At 47.7% G+C, this 15,344-nt stretch overlaps 1 long non-coding RNA gene across 5 annotated transcripts in view; it reads right to left on the reverse strand.

Moving 5' to 3' along the window:
• Window positions 1–792: 792 nt before the first annotated feature.
• LOC121074938 overlaps window positions 793–15,344 on the reverse strand; it is a 143,295-nt gene continuing 128,743 nt past the window's right edge. For 4 of the 5 annotated variants that reach the window (XR_005822633.1, XR_005822630.1, XR_005822632.1 and 1 more), the window contains one exon: window positions 3,359–7,790. This is a non-coding gene — a long non-coding RNA (uncharacterized LOC121074938). Of the gene's footprint in view, window positions 1,779–3,358; window positions 7,791–15,344 lie in introns of those variants that run through there. The other variant, XR_005822631.1, reaches the window with a different exon arrangement.

A 15,344-nucleotide genomic window follows, 5' to 3' on the forward strand; every position in this document is an offset into this window, starting at 1 on the left:
CAGGACACTCTTTGCCAGACCCCACCCCACCCCCCCCAGTGAGCAAACAGCAGCTCCAGTGGGACCCCGTGCTGGTTTTTCTGTTGTGCAGCTCCCCTCACACCCACGCGGGGCCTCTGCCTTGCCAGTTTTCTTTTGCCAAACTCTGCTACAGCCTCTGGAAATGCCATTTCAGGCCCAAATGTCAAAATAATCGGCCGTTTTGGCCCATTGTGTTTGAGCTAATCACCTCCATGTGATCCTCGCTGTGCAAGGCCCACAATGAGAGCTAATTAGTCCTGGTCACACCCAGGGCCTGCACTGCCTTGGAGGGCGTGGAGAGCAGGTCTCTGCCAGGCCTTGTAAGCGCTGGCCTAGCCTTGGCAAACAGTGAGCCACAGCTGGTGGCGTCTAACCACAATGAAACCCTCTCACACACCTCAGGAAACACCGTGCACCTCCTGAACTGTAAAGAAGCTGGAATTACCCCTCATAGGGTAATGCAGGTGAAGCAGGACAGCTTCAAAACCACTGGGGCCTCACAGCCCAGCTCCGTGCTGTGTCTGGCTGCAGCAGCTGTTGCCCAGGAGCTGCTCGGCGCCAGGTGCCCCAGCGCTCTCCACATGCCTGGGAAAACTCACAGCTTGCAGGCACCACATAGGGCTCCACGCATTTTTTTTTGACTCAGGTGCCTCGCAGGCTTTCTCTCCAGGCTCCTTCTCAATGAGGCCGTAGGGGTTTTGTCGCCTATCCATCAAGGAAAAGGGGAGTCAGCAGAGATTTTTTTTTTTTTTTTTGTGAGGCTCCTACAGTCTCGTCATTGTTTCTCACTAGTTCCCAGTGTCAAAGTCCTGATGAGTGACTTTATTTATCTATTTATTTATTTATCCACATACGCCACAACCATTTCTGGAGCTCTGTGAATCAGTTTAATGTTATAGCAGCTACAAGGCTTGCCTAGCCTGCGTGATATTAGGAGGACAAATTCTCTTCCCAGCTATGGTTGCATGGCACTGGGAGTACCTCTAGCACAGAAAATGGCCCAGAAATGTGAATCATAAAAGTAAGATGTTTTCATCTCACCTAGCCCCCGGCAACTGTTAGCTCTGCTAAGCCTGCAGCAAACCTTTGCTCTCAAAAATAACAGATGCTGCCATGACTTTTGAATGAATGGAAGAATTCAGACATTGTAAGTCCAACAGCAGAAAGCTCTTCCTCACACAGAAATACATTTAATTTAAAGGAATCATTATGTTCCACCCTTGAGTGTCTTTTAATTGTGATGGCTGCACTGCTCTGCCTGTACATGCTGTACAAAAAAAGCTCTTCTCGCTTAGGCATCAAGAGCAAAACTTCATAATACAGCTCCAGTTTGTGCCATCAGGGATTTACTGGGGAAAAAAAAAAAAATGCAGAAAAAGCTACCAGCACAAAAGACGTGCCAGCAAGTCATGCCACAAGTGTCAGCACTGCCGTATGACGATGTGCTGTAAAGTGAAGCTGACACTCAACAAAGCAAGTTACGAAAGTTGTCTGTCAACACCATTTTTTAAAATTTGCGCTCAGATAGGGTCTGGCTGATAGAGCCCACACAATCCTTCAAGCTGTCAGCAGCCTCACTTTGCACCTTTATGCCTTAAAGTGCACCCGTTGTGCACCATGAGTGCGGACTCCCCAGAAGGATGCAATGTCCACATCCCCTCAGCAAAGCTGACATGAGAGCAGTGTAAGCTCCCCACGCTGATTGCAGCTAGCAGGCAATGAAAAGTGCCATCTTGCCTGGTTTCATGCCAGCAAAGCTGAAACACAGACGTGTGGCAAACATTAAAAAAAACTGTCTTTTTGAGCACTACAGTTCCTAAAAGAGAAGGCTCTGAACAGTCATCAGTTAAGCAAACAAAACCAAGCTTTCCTAATGGGCATAAACTCAAATGCATTACTTTTAACACAGGGACTCCAACAATGAGGGAGGGCTTCGACTCAAAATATGGCCAACACTAGAGCTCCAGCAATTGTGGCATAGTCCTGGTCCTAAATGTTTGCATGTCAAGTTCCATCAAGAAAAATAAAGACAACAAGAAAAGTCGTGAGTGTCTGCAGGGCCAGGTTCCTCTCCCAAAACTGGAACTAGGTGTTCAGTTGCTGCTTTGGGATGACCCCCTGAAAGCACCTATGAGTAAAATCAGGAGAAACACCACGGCACTGCCTCAGAGAAGCAGACTGGTTTCCACGGCGTTCACGTCTTCCCTCTCCCACAGCCAATGCTTCAGCCCTCAGGCTGATTGAAGGCTGTTTACATGGAGTAAAAGGCAGAAAAGCCTACCTCCTCCTCAGCAGCATCGAGCAAGCCTTGACTGCTCTGCTTCTACTGCTGAAGAATTATCGTGGCACCGGCAAATTTTGTGATGGTCTTCTTGGACACCCTGACTAAGGACAGTGAAATGCCATAAGCCAGCTGATACATTTTCAGCATTGTCTTTGGGCCTATGAGCATCCCAAATCTGCTCAAACCTTCGTGACCACAAAGTTAAAGCTAAGTACCAGTTCATCACAGAGCATTTCAATTCATGATACCTGGATAACTAACTGCTAAATGCACTGAAAGCTGGATGCCTCCCCAGCCTGCTGCCCTCTCGGACTTTGGGCAAAAGAGGTCTTGGTCACCATGGCTCCAGGGCTCATCTCACCAGTGCAAAAGTCAGGGATCACTGCGATGTGGTAAGGAGCTCACACAAGTTCCAGAGCATCCCCACCTGAGGCAGTTGGAGGATTTGACCTTTCATAGTCTTCTGGAAAGGGCAGAAACTCTAGTGAAACAGCTGCTTTGAAAGAGAGAAGATATATAGGGTGTTTCATTTACACTGTGCTCTGGTGCAGGCATGGAGGTAATTCATCTTTGGGAAATGCCATTAATGTTTACTGAGCAATACAAATGGATCTGAGCTCTCCAGAGAGGAAAAAAAATGCATTACCAATTAAAAAAATAAAAAGTGTCTGGTTATGGAATCTGAGGAGGAGCAGAGGATAACCATCCCAAGAGTCTATTAAGAATGGGTTATATATTGTTCCATTTTCCATGCTCATTACAATCACTGCCCCAATAATAGCTACATGCTGTGCCTTTTTCTATTCTAGTACAATTTTCCCCATGGGAACTAAATAACTCAGTTTAAATACTGAGCAGAGCCAGTAGAAGAAAGCAGCGTGTTTCTGCTGTGCTAACCTCATGTGTTAATCTGCATCTTAGGTAGCTGCTGACTATCCCTCGTGCCCATTGCTTGATACAAAGATGAAGGAGCAGCACAGAGGAGGAAGAAACTGTTGGCCAGGCAGTCAAACTAAATGGCATTGTGAAGGTCGATGTAGGTCAGACGGTGTCTTCTAGATGTACTTGGGTGAATTTAATTTCTTTAGCTCTGAGACAAATTGCAAGGAGAAAAGCCATCAGTGACTCCATCTTAGTGCCAGTCCCTAAACTGGGACTTTGGTGACATCTAAGTCTCATCCAGCTCCTCCTGGCTTGGCTGGTAAATGCAGCGCTGCTTTCCTTTCTCAGGGGTCGGATTCCCTGGAAGCTCGTGCTTGCTGAGTCCTCAGGGCACCCTGGTCCAGACGAGGCAGAGCAGTCCCTGCGTGGGCAGCAGTGGGATCCCAAGGGCCCTGGTTTGTGCAGACCCCACAGCCAGCACCCCAAACTCCGTGACACGGAGATGTCAGCACCCCTGTGCTGGTGTCCCTGCTCGGTGCTCGTGGTGCACGAGGTCTCCACCCGCTGGCAAGCAGCCCCGCTGCAGGGCTGGGACAAGGATGACAAGGTTTTGGCTTATGAAGTAGTCTGCTATGATATGATAACAGGATATGATAACTATGATAACGGAACCCTGGAAAGGCAAAGAGCTTCCACTTTGACTATGCCTCACAGAGGTCACTTACCAGCTCTGACGCTGACACTCCTTCTTATTAATTCTGCTTTCCAACTTACTGCACAAACTGGCAAATGAAATAATTCTGCAGAATTCACCGTTAAACAAAGAGGCAAGCCAGTGCAATTTGAAGATCAAAAAGAGGTGTGTTTCACTTTGTGTTATCTTCGTGTTTAATTTCCTTTATTTTCTGTGCTTCCTGCACATCAGACAGAACAGACAGCAGAAGCAATAGGGAGCAACCCACTGGGAAGACATTGATTTCTGGCATGGATGCAGGAACCACTCACTGTCTCACCAATAAATGGCTACACAAGTAATTCCCATCTCAGCCATAAATCTACAGAAGTTTTCCTCTGAGCTTCAGAAGGGTAGTTTTCACACAGTTTTGTAATGAACTTTCACAAGGTCGCACTCAGGGCACTGCAAGGTTTGCCCTTCACTAGCAAGGCCTGGGTGATTCTCCCAGCAGGGTCACTGGGCTGCAGTGTAGGACATAAATCTGAATTCACACCGTACAGTCAGTGTGTGGCACCACAGCTAACCACGCAGACTCAGAGACACAAATTTGCTACGGAAGAGGCTTAAATTCAAGTTCTCCGTCTTCAGATTCTCTTTCCGCATCTTTCCCCTATAGAACAGAAGCCAACTTTAAAATTCTCTGCTTGCCTCTTTTTTCTTTAATCTCCAAATACACATACTGCACTATTTCAGTTGATGGAATAGGCCTCTTATAAAGCAATGGCATTTCAAACAACACAAAGATTAAGAGTGGGATATATCTGACTGTCAAGGATCACGATAACCTCGCTCTAGACCTGCACAAAGTTTGGAGTCCACATCCATATAGAAATCAAGCTTCAACTATTGCAGCTTAAGCCCATCTATTATTAATTCAATAAAACCATTTTTCTGTTCAAAAATACATTCCCTGGGAGAAGCTTCTGCAAACACATCAGCAGGCGGTGGCTTCAAAGAAGCAGAATGGATGCACTCCGGAGAGTCAAAGCTGGAGGTACTTGGAATGGAAAGGCAGGCTCATCAATGAAGTGAAATCTTTCCAAAGGCAGCATGAGCTTGTTTAAGGTGAAGGCTTACTTTTTCTTTGTCAAACAGTTGTCTGCTACTGCAAATCTGCAGGAATAAGTTTTAAACCATGGTAGCTTGTACTGAAACAATTGGCAAGAACAAACAAACAAAAAAAACAAGAGAACAAAACCCCACATCAGTTCCATACTGCCACCCACCTCGATTTTGCTTTGTTTCGGAAACTCTAAGGGATTCAGAATCAAACTCACCCTTAGGGCATCTCCAATGAAATCAGTGTGCAACCCTGAGAATTAATCTTGCCCAAGCCTCATTTTCTCTTTAACTGCAGGAGCCAAGGTCATTTTCCCATCTGGATTTTGCAGATGCTTCTGCACATACTGATGAGCTATACCTTTTGTCAAACCTTGACCATCATTTTCGGAGCTACAAAATGACTGCAGAGTGTCAGAGGATCACAGGAAATAACACAAAGTCTCTCGGTGTTAAAATCCAGACCTTGTATTTGCTATGTGCCAATTTTCCTGTGTCACCCAAAGTTATATACAGTATCTTTCCACAGGGCAGTACAGGGCTTTGTCCTCCTTTGTGTCCAAAACCTCTCCCTTAATGCCAGATGATGCCCCTCATTCTTGATTTTAACTTAGGAGAAGCTCCTCTTTTCCACATCTGCAGGATTTTATTTAACAGTGTTTATCTAACAGTACCTAAGGGCTGGGAAGGACAAGCAGACTGTACAAATAATTTTTTCTTTTTGGAGAGAGCGTGTGTCAGTCTATGTATGACTATAGCCTCGTGCCCTTCTATCTCCCCAGTAATACTCCTTGTGCCAGGACACGTGATGTCTGGATGGATCTGACCCTGCAGGAGCATGTGAAGATAACTTGGACTCTGACTTGGTCAGCACCCTAAACACTGTTTTTGAGTAGCTGAGGGCACAGATGTACTGCATGCATGTCATTAGGGCAATAATTCCCAGGTCCAAAAGAGCAGATGGGCCCCAAAATGAGGCAGCAATTGATGCAGATACCCTCTCCTTCACAAAGAGGTCTGTGCCAGACATGCTGGCCAAGCCTCTACCTGACATGTCCAACAGTACCTACCCCACGGACACGCCATTCAAACACAGCAGCGATTATAAGTCAATGTATTGGAGAAGAAGGGGCTGCAAAAGCAATGCAAAGCCTGGGAGCAGTCTGCACAAGGCTCTCTTGTGCACAGCCTTTTACCCTAGTCTTAGTATGAGCACATCACCTTCTCAGTCTATAGACCTCCTGCAGTCTATAGATCAAGCTGCTCCTCAGTTCGTGGTCCCCCAGTGCTAACACAGACAGATGTCAGCTACAAGGCAATAACATGGGGAAATTTGTGGTTTGTGATATTTTAATATCCCGGGCAGAGAATTATTTGCTGTTTAGTGTGCTTTAAAATGGTCTCCTTCTGGATGATTGATAGCTTTACTGCTCCTGGACAGAATAGCAAACAGCCATGTTGTTAAAATAAGAGAGAGCGTTCGGATCATCTCAGGGCAGCATCTTGGCAATCCTGGAGCCATGGTAGGTCATGGAAAGGCTGAGGGCTTGTGGGGAAGATATGCTACCTGGTGCAGGCACTTGCAGCTGTTTAAAGTTCATGTAAAATAGATCTCACCATTGATTATTTAGGCCAGAAAGACCAGATGTAAATCATAGCCTTGCCACTTGTGTAGCAGACCCTCACGACGTATGACCAGCGGTCAGAGATGAGCTTGGCCAGAGGTGCGCAGCGGGGCGATGGAAGGGCTGCTGCGTTTTGCTGGAATTTGACATGCCAAAGTTGTATTTACATGATGCAGCAGAGAGTTCATCAAGAGGCTGGAGACCAGATAATCAGATTCTATACATGTTTACTTCCTGATTGTTTATTCAGTAAGGATCACATCAAAACCCCACTGGAGGCAGTGAGAGAGTCCTGGTGACTTTGCAGCAGCCCGAATCAGGCCCGAAGTGTTTGCAGTTCAGGCTGTGCTGTACTTCGCGCAACTGGACTTTGGTGCCCATGCTTCCAGCAGTTTGTATCAAATTAGGAACTCGCTTTTGAATAATGGGTTCATCAGACATCTAAACCAGTCTGAGGGCAACCTTTTTTAACATGGTCCACACGGCTGTCCTGCCTTCACCCACACCTCTTCAGCAGAGCCATGACCCTGGCTCACCCACTAACCCCCCAGCTTCGTGGCCCAGGTGGAGGAAAGCAATGCTGGTGAGGATGGCAGAAAAGATGGAGCTGCAGCCTAAGAGAATTGGTGAATTCTGAAGTAAAACCTTTCTGTGTCCAGCTCCACACAAGCCAAATAAAGATGTGAGCCCTGGCAGCTGGCAACATTCGCTACGTGTAAAGGCACCAAAGGGAATGATCTGTCAAAGCCAGGCCATGTCAGATGTGGAGTCAGAGCTGGTTTTATTGTCTGTTGATTGCTTGATAATGAAGATCTTTTGTCTGGTCTATAGAAGATTGAAAATCTAAGTAATATTTTTGGTGCAACAGTATTCCTCCAGTGAGAAGAAATACAGTCTCTGATTTGTATTCCTCTGACTTGAAATCATTCATTTTAAATGACTGTTTGTTCTACTAATTTACAATCTGGGCAGGCATGGAAACAATTTATTTTGGTCGGTGAAAGGAGCTGAACTTGAGTTCGTTAAGCGCATGTACGCTTAGTTGCTTTGGGATGCAGCACGTCTCCCTGCTAGAAGGAGATTTCTGGAGTGGCAAGAGCTCCTCAGTGAGCTCCACGAAGATCTCCTCAGCAAGGGACCTGTTCTTCACCTTCACTGGGCTTTGGAGCAGACCCACTGATAGCTGTAAGTCAGATAAACAGGAGAGCACAGTCAGTGCCAAAGTGACTTTCACAACCATCCCTACACGATGCAACCCAGACACTGAATCGGTATTCCCAGAGGAACACTGTCCAACACGGACCTTCTGGATGAACTCTTCCCGAATGGGGACCATGGGACCACTTGGCTCCGAACCCCAACGTGAGCCCTCCTCCCTGTTGCAGCACAGAGTCCTTGTGCTTCTCCCAGCCTCATCAGAAACTCACTGCTGGAAACATGGAAGCTCTCTTCCAAAAATCCAACCCATAAGGATGCAGGTAAAATAAAATTTGGACATCTCTAACGATGCTACTATCCCAGTAGATAAATTATCAGTATTCAGTGCTAATTATTTTTGCTATACCCGTGTCTGCCTTGCAGCAAACTCCCCAAGACAGAGTTCTGATGTCTGTTAACTTTATTTTCCCTAATGTCTAAGCAACCTTTTTTTAAAAAAAAAAAAAAAAGCTTGCTATTATTTGAAACAGACAAGGAATTGGTACTGAACAAAAGCCACGTAATGTTGTCTTTCATGATATACTGAGCAATGACTTGGACTACAACAACGTTACATGAAGCAAGGATTTGTTTAAATAGCTTTCATTCTGGTTTTCTGCTGAACCTCAGTAATAGTACATTAAATATGTGTAGTTCGGTACCCCAGCACAGACATTTTGTTCTGTAACTCAGAACGTTTCATCTTACCACTCTGAGGATTCCTGCCAGTTGGCAGCTTTACACATGTGCTAAATTGCTAAATTTTCAGCATTTACCCACTTATCTAGTTTGACACAGCATGCCTGCATGAGGCAGAGGGATTTGGGCCTAAGAATACAGGCACAGACTTCCAGGGTTGTAGCCACTTAAACTGGCACTCTGCAGTCAGATAGCATGGCAGCAGGCCCCTTGCAATTAAACTGATAAACAGCAAAATATGTTAGGAGCTGGATGAACTGAGACTGCGGCCACCTAGCAGCAGGGTGATTTGCAAGAGACCGCACCGTGAGAAGGAGCCATACACAAAGCCTCCCTGGTTCGCTGCAGACAGATCATAGAATCATAGAATATCCCAAGTTGGAAGGGACCCATAAGGATCATCAAGTCCAACTCCTGGCACTGCACAGGTCTGCCCAAAAGTTTAGACCATGTGACTAAGTGCACAGTCCAATCTCTTCTTAAATTCAGACAGGCTTGGTGCAGTGACTACTTCCCTGGGGAGCCTGTTCCAGTGTGCAACCACCCTCTCGGTGAAGAACCTCTTCCTGATGTCCAGCCTAAACGTCCCCTGCCTCAGCTTCACACCATTCCCGTGGGTCCTGTCACTGGTGATAACGGAGAATAGGTCACCTGCCTCTCCACTCCCCCTCGCGAGGAAGTTGTAGACCGCGATGAGGTCCCCCCTCAGCCTCCTCTTCTCCAGGCTGAACAGGCCAAGTGACCTCAGCCGCTCCTCATATGTCTTCCCCTCTAGGCCCTTCACCATCTTCATTGCCCTCCTCTGGACACTCTCCAACAGTTTAATGTCCTTTTTGTACCATGGTGCCCAGAACTGCACACAGTACTCAAGGTGAGGCCGCACCAGCGCAGAGCAGAGCGGGACAATCACTTCCCTCGACCGACTAGCAACGCTGTGCTTGATGCATCCCAGGATACACTTGGCCCTCCTGGCTGCCAGGGCACACTGCTGGCTCATATTCAACTTGCTGTCAACCACAACCCCCAGATCCCTCTCTGCGGGGCTGCTCTCCAGCATCTCGTCGCCCAGTCTGTACGTATAGCCAGGGTTGCCCCGTCCCAGGTGCAGGACCCGGCACTTGCCTTTGTTAAAATTCATGTGGTTGGTGATCGCCCAGCTCTCCAATCTGTCCAGATCTCTCTGCAAGGCCTTTCCACCCTCATACGAGTCCACAACTCCTCCAAGTTTGGTGTTAGCAAATTTGCTCAAAACACGTTCTAGTCCCACATCCAAATCATTTCTAAAAACATTGAAGAGGACTGGCCCTAAAATAGAGCCTTGAGGGACCCCACTAGTGACTATCTGCCAGCCTGATGTGGCCCCATTTACCACAACCCTTTGAGCCCTGCCCGTCAGCCAATTGCTCACCCATTGCATGATGTTTTTATTTAGCTGTATGCTGGACATTTTGTCCAGTAGGATCCTATAGGAAACCGTGTCAAAAGCTTTGCTGAAGTCCAAAAAGATCACATCAGCTGGTTTCCCTTGATCGACTAGATGGGTGATCTTATCATAAAAAGAAATCAAATTTGTTAGTCATGACCTACCCCTCATGAACCCGTGTTGGCTGGGACCAATGACTGCATTGTCCCCCAGGTGCGCTTCAGTAACTTCAAGGATCATCCTCTCCATAATTTTACCAGGCACTGACATGAGACTGACAGGCCTGTAATTGCTAGGGTCTTCTTTCTTACCCTTCTTGAAAATTGGCACAACATTTGGCAGCTTCCAGTCCAATGGGACCTCTCCAGATTCCCAAGATCGTTGAAAAATAATTGAGAGAGGTCCCGTGATGACGTCAGCCAGCTCTTTAAGCACCCTGGGATGAATCCCATCCGGACCCATGGACTTGTATGGATCCAGGTGGAGCAGCAAATCCTGTACACGTTCAGGGTCGGTTGGGAGTTTGTCATTCCCACCGTCATGGTCCTCCAGCTCAGGGTACCCTGGGTCCTGAAGCCCATCATCAGTGTTGAAGACAGAGGCGAAGAAGGCATTAAACGTCTCTGCTTTGCCTATGTCATTGTCTGTGAGGAGACCCTCCCCATCTAGTAGCAGACCTATGTTTTCTTTGGTTCTCCTTTTTCTGTTCACATATTTAAAAAGCCTTTTTTATTGTCTCCCACAGACATGGCCAGCTTCAACTCTAGTTGGGCTTTGGCCACACGAATTTTCTCCCTACAAACACGAACAGCATCCCTGTATTCCTTCCTCGTTGCCTGACCCTCCTTCCAGCAGCCGTACACTTTCTTTTTTCGCCTAAGCTCCAGTAGAAGTTCCCTCATCAGCCAGGCCGGCCTTCTGCCCTGCTTGCCTGACTTCCGATGTTTTGGAATCGCCTAATCTTGTGCTTTTAGGAGGCAGTGCTTAAAGACTGACCAGCACTGATGGATGCCAGTGCCTTCAAAAGCAGTTTCCCAGGGGACCTTGCTGACTAGTTCCCTGAGCAGCCTGAAGTCTGCTTTCCCCATATCCAGGGCTGAAGTTTTGGTGACAGTTTTCCTTCTGTCACCATAAATTCTAAACTCAACCACTTCATGGTCACTATGACTGAGATGGCCGCCAATTGCCACATCTCCCACAAGACCCCCTCTGTTCACCAGCAACAGATCTAGGAGGGCACCTTTCCTAATTGGGTCTCTTAGCACCTGCACCAAGAAGTTATCATCTAGGTGCTTTATGAACCTCCTGGACTTGCTCGTGTCAGCCGTGTGGTGATCCCAGTTGACGTCTGGCACAAAAGCCAGTCTACACAAAGCCTCCCTGGTTCACTGCAGACAGATCATCTCCTTCGAAACTGAAGAGTGAATTCACGCCATGCTCTGCACCAGCTATCCATAGGTTTGAAGTCAGGTTTGGTCCCAGACCAGAAAAGCATTTGTCTCTGTGTCTTGGGCCCAGCTAGGCCAGAGCAGCCATTACCTGCTGCCAGAGCTGGGGCTGCCCCTCGCCCTCACGGTGCCATTCACCTGCCCCTCTCTGGGGTCAGTCAAAAGCACTAACCCAGAAGAAGACGACTTGCTGGTGTAGCCCCTGACCAAACTCACCCCAGAGGCAGCCAAGAGCAGGCACTGGCACATGGGACGGGAGCTTGTGTCCAGCAGTGAGGAAGAACCTGGCTGCATGCCTGTGGCTGTGGGAGCGGGCAGCCCTTCGGTCACCTCATCCGTGGTGTCAAACCACGTCCCCAGCACCGGCTGTCCTCACCCCAGGCAGAACAGCTGGATCAGGGGGCTGTGGAAGATTTCTAGCCACCACCAGATCAATGAGAGACCCAAGGCCCTAGGTTGGCTTTTGCTTTGAACCAAACCAGGCCTTCCTTCCTCTGCTGGCCGGTGTCAGACATGAAAATTAACAACCCATGAACACGAGCACATTAAAGCCATGCAGCTACGACGGATACACAGAGACAAGGTCATCTCAGCACAGATTGCTGCTCGGAGTATTTCTAGCAGTGTTTGTAACCAACCAGCCCAGAGACAGCCGGGGCCACCACAGACCCCCAGGTCCCCCAGCCATGTGTCCACAGGCAGTCTGCAGAGAGCGATGCATGACAGCAGCCTGCTGACAGCCTGCTTGGCCTTCCTGACAGCAAATAAATGGTCTGAGCTTCGTAGCAGCGCTGTGCCAGGCTGCCAGCTGTGCTCTGCTCTGCTCTGGGTGCACCAGGGACATGGCTTCAGCCGTGCCCATGCTGACAGCCTGGCCTCAGAGCTGGGAGCAAGTCTGGTTCTGGTTTAAATACATAAATAAATAAACAAGCAAACAAACAAACAAAATCCAACCAAACTACAACAAAAAAAGCCCTTTTTATTCAAAAGTGAAAGAGGCTTGTGGCCAATATTTCCCGTTTTGCAGCATTTCAGAGAGCTCCAGTCTTTGTTCCGGACTGAAACTCCAGCCCAGTTGGCATGAGTCCCGTGGGTTTCAGGGCAGCTCTGATTTCTTTCTCCAACTTACACTGCTGAAAGCACTGGCTTACGGAAGGTGAACAGTTTCTAAGAGATGGGCTGGAGCCAGCCCTGGCCTCCCTTATCACTGTTTTCCAGGGCTTTTGGTGCAAGTGGCCAGCAACTAGCTAGCAGGGGAGGGCGCCCACAGTAGAAGCAGAGAGCTGAGGACTGCTGGAGACAACAGCCCCTGGAACAGCCTTGGCTGAGGTGTGCAGTAACGTCACAGTGAGACTGCCCGTAAGATGCTCTGGAAAGGAGTTAACTACACTTCTACTGGACTCTTCACCTTTGTGATAATCCGAGATAGTGCGTTTCAAAGGACTAGTTATCCTCCATGCAAAGCAGCAGTGCTGTGTCTCTCCATGGTAAATAAGTGTTTTACTGACATTGAATGAAATAGCACTTCTTTTGTTGGGTCAAGCTCCTGAGCTGTACAAGGGGAAAACTAACAAATAAAACAAACAAAAAAAACCGCACATTGCTAATAAATCTGCTGTTCTGAGCCTTCCCTACTTGCAAAGGTCTGGATGCTGCAGTAAATGCCAGCTGCCTCTGGCAGCCTGCTCCCAGCCCACCTGCCCTTGCCCACCCCGAGGGGAGCAATTCGGCCTCGTGCTTGCTATGTGGGCCCCAGAGCAAGGCAAGCTGGGCCCTGCTCCCAGCCCTCCCTCTGCTTTGTGATGCTGTGCAGCTCAGAGCCCTTCTCTGAGCCTCAACCCCCCTACCTGTACCGAAAGGTCAAGCCACCGGTCTCTTTGCAAAGCTCCAGGCACGCAGTGCAGCAGCAGGGAGAGGGAAGGACGAGAACTCTCCTCGCTGCTGCTCTATGTGCAACAGCCTGAGCTTGAGGGATGACGAGAAATGGGCTCAGGCCTCCTCCAGGTCTGGTTTTGGATGCAAACACCCTCTTTGCTGAGGATGTACAAATCTAAATCTCCTTCCTCCTGTACTGCTGCTTGTTTTTCTACAGTGCCAGTGAAAAATGACATTTTTTTTTTCATTTGAAAATAAAAGTGCTTAGCTGGCAAGAAAAGCTCCATTAAAAAGGCAATGGAAGCTGTCACATCTGTACCGCCTGAACACCATCTGTCTCCCAAGTTTATTCTGAAAGAAAACAAATCCCATCCAGTTCTCATGCCATATATCAGTAAAATGCTTGGCGGTGGCACTAGGAGAAGGAACGAACACATTTCAATTAGACAATGGCATCATAAACCACCAGCTCAGTAAATAAAAACCTGGAGGTTAACATTTGTAGAGATTAAGTAGTATGTTAAGTAAAGTTTACCATGGCATGTTAGGCTTTTTGTAATACATAGCTGTGTACATGTAGCATCCAAACAGGCTTCTTGGCTTTCCTATCAGGCTGTTAGTTTTGCTTTAGAAATATGTGACTGACTCTGAAGAATTACCTGAGACTCGTTTGGAGCTGCAGACACCTGCAGAACAGAGATGTCTCTGTAGCAAGGGGAAGGACAGCAGAGTGATGGAAGAGGAAGGCAAAAAGGCAAATCTTATCTCTGCTCAAGTGGCTGGTGACCAATGCTGGAAGCAGAGGGTAACTGCTGCAAGTGGGCTAGTTGCCATTCACAAAAACCTGATTGCCAGGATACATGGAAGTGGATGTCGGGGTAATACCTTACTGGGAGAGTCCTGAAGTATATGCATTGCCACTAATTTCCAAAACTGTATAACCGCTACAGATATGAGATAACTTACTTCCTTCTGTCCCCAAAATCTCAAACTGGCCTCACAGATATTCTGTCCTGGCAGGATGGAGGGGCAGCCGAATACACAACAAGCCTAAGCTAAGGGCGGATCCACCGTGCCTTGGCTGGTTGCACAGACAGCATTTACAGCTAAAGCAGAGTGAGCTTGGGCAGGCTTCAACTACTTCCCAACTCAGCTAAATGCCTTTGATTAAGATAAAGCAGTACAAACAGTCAAGAAAGCTACACCTGCAGAGTGCTTCTGGGGGAGCAGGTCCCTGTGTGCACAGGCAGGTCTCACACTGCTTCTGAGAGACGTAGTGTCCTCTGCCAGCTTCAAGTGGCTGCTCAGAGCTGTTGTTACTGTGACCCTCTTTATGAACAAGCTTTGGGACAGAATTTTTTCAAAGCACCTCGGGAATCTTCAGCATGAAAGCCACCAGCACATTCACGCTGCAGTGGATGGGGCATCACAAACAACCTCTCGGGAGAGCCAGAAACATCGATCCCATCTTATACTTTAGGAAACGAGCCTCAGACAAATGCAGTTTTACAAAGATGCAACTTCCACAACCCTCCAGTAACAACCAGTCCAGATCCTCTTGGTGCAAACACTCCCAAAGAGCTGCTGAAACCTCCCGGCTGCTGAAACACCCCGGCACTGCTGCGCTCTTACTCCTGTACTGCCAGTTCTGCTTCCTCGTTCTTCCTGCTTTTGCATCACTTTCCCCCCCACGTGAGCTGAGAAATTATCTCAATTATTCCAGCTGTTGTGCTGCACCCTGCACCGTGCTGAACATAATCAAAGCTAACAAAGCATGCTTTGCTGGCTCCATTGTAATCTGGCACTGAAAGCAGAAGATCCTAAATGAGCAGTGCTTCAGATGATGTCATACTCAAGGGAGTTTGGTGGGGAGAGAGGAGGGAAGAAAAAAGAAGCAGAGCTGTAGATTTTACATGGCTGCTTTTTTTAAATCATTAAAAAACTTCAGAGAAGTATTGATGGGATGGGATGGGAAGAAGTCATGGTTCTGGGAGTGCATCAGTCTCGGTATCTTTTTGATATGCAACATTCTTAGAGAAACATCCCCCAGGACACCTCAGATTATGAATGCAGATTTACCTGGCACTGTGCTCAC

The sequence above is a fragment of the Cygnus olor genome, chromosome 9 (genome assembly GCF_009769625.2).
Source record: "Cygnus olor isolate bCygOlo1 chromosome 9, bCygOlo1.pri.v2, whole genome shotgun sequence".
NCBI classification, from domain to species: Eukaryota; Metazoa; Chordata; class Aves; order Anseriformes; family Anatidae; genus Cygnus; species Cygnus olor.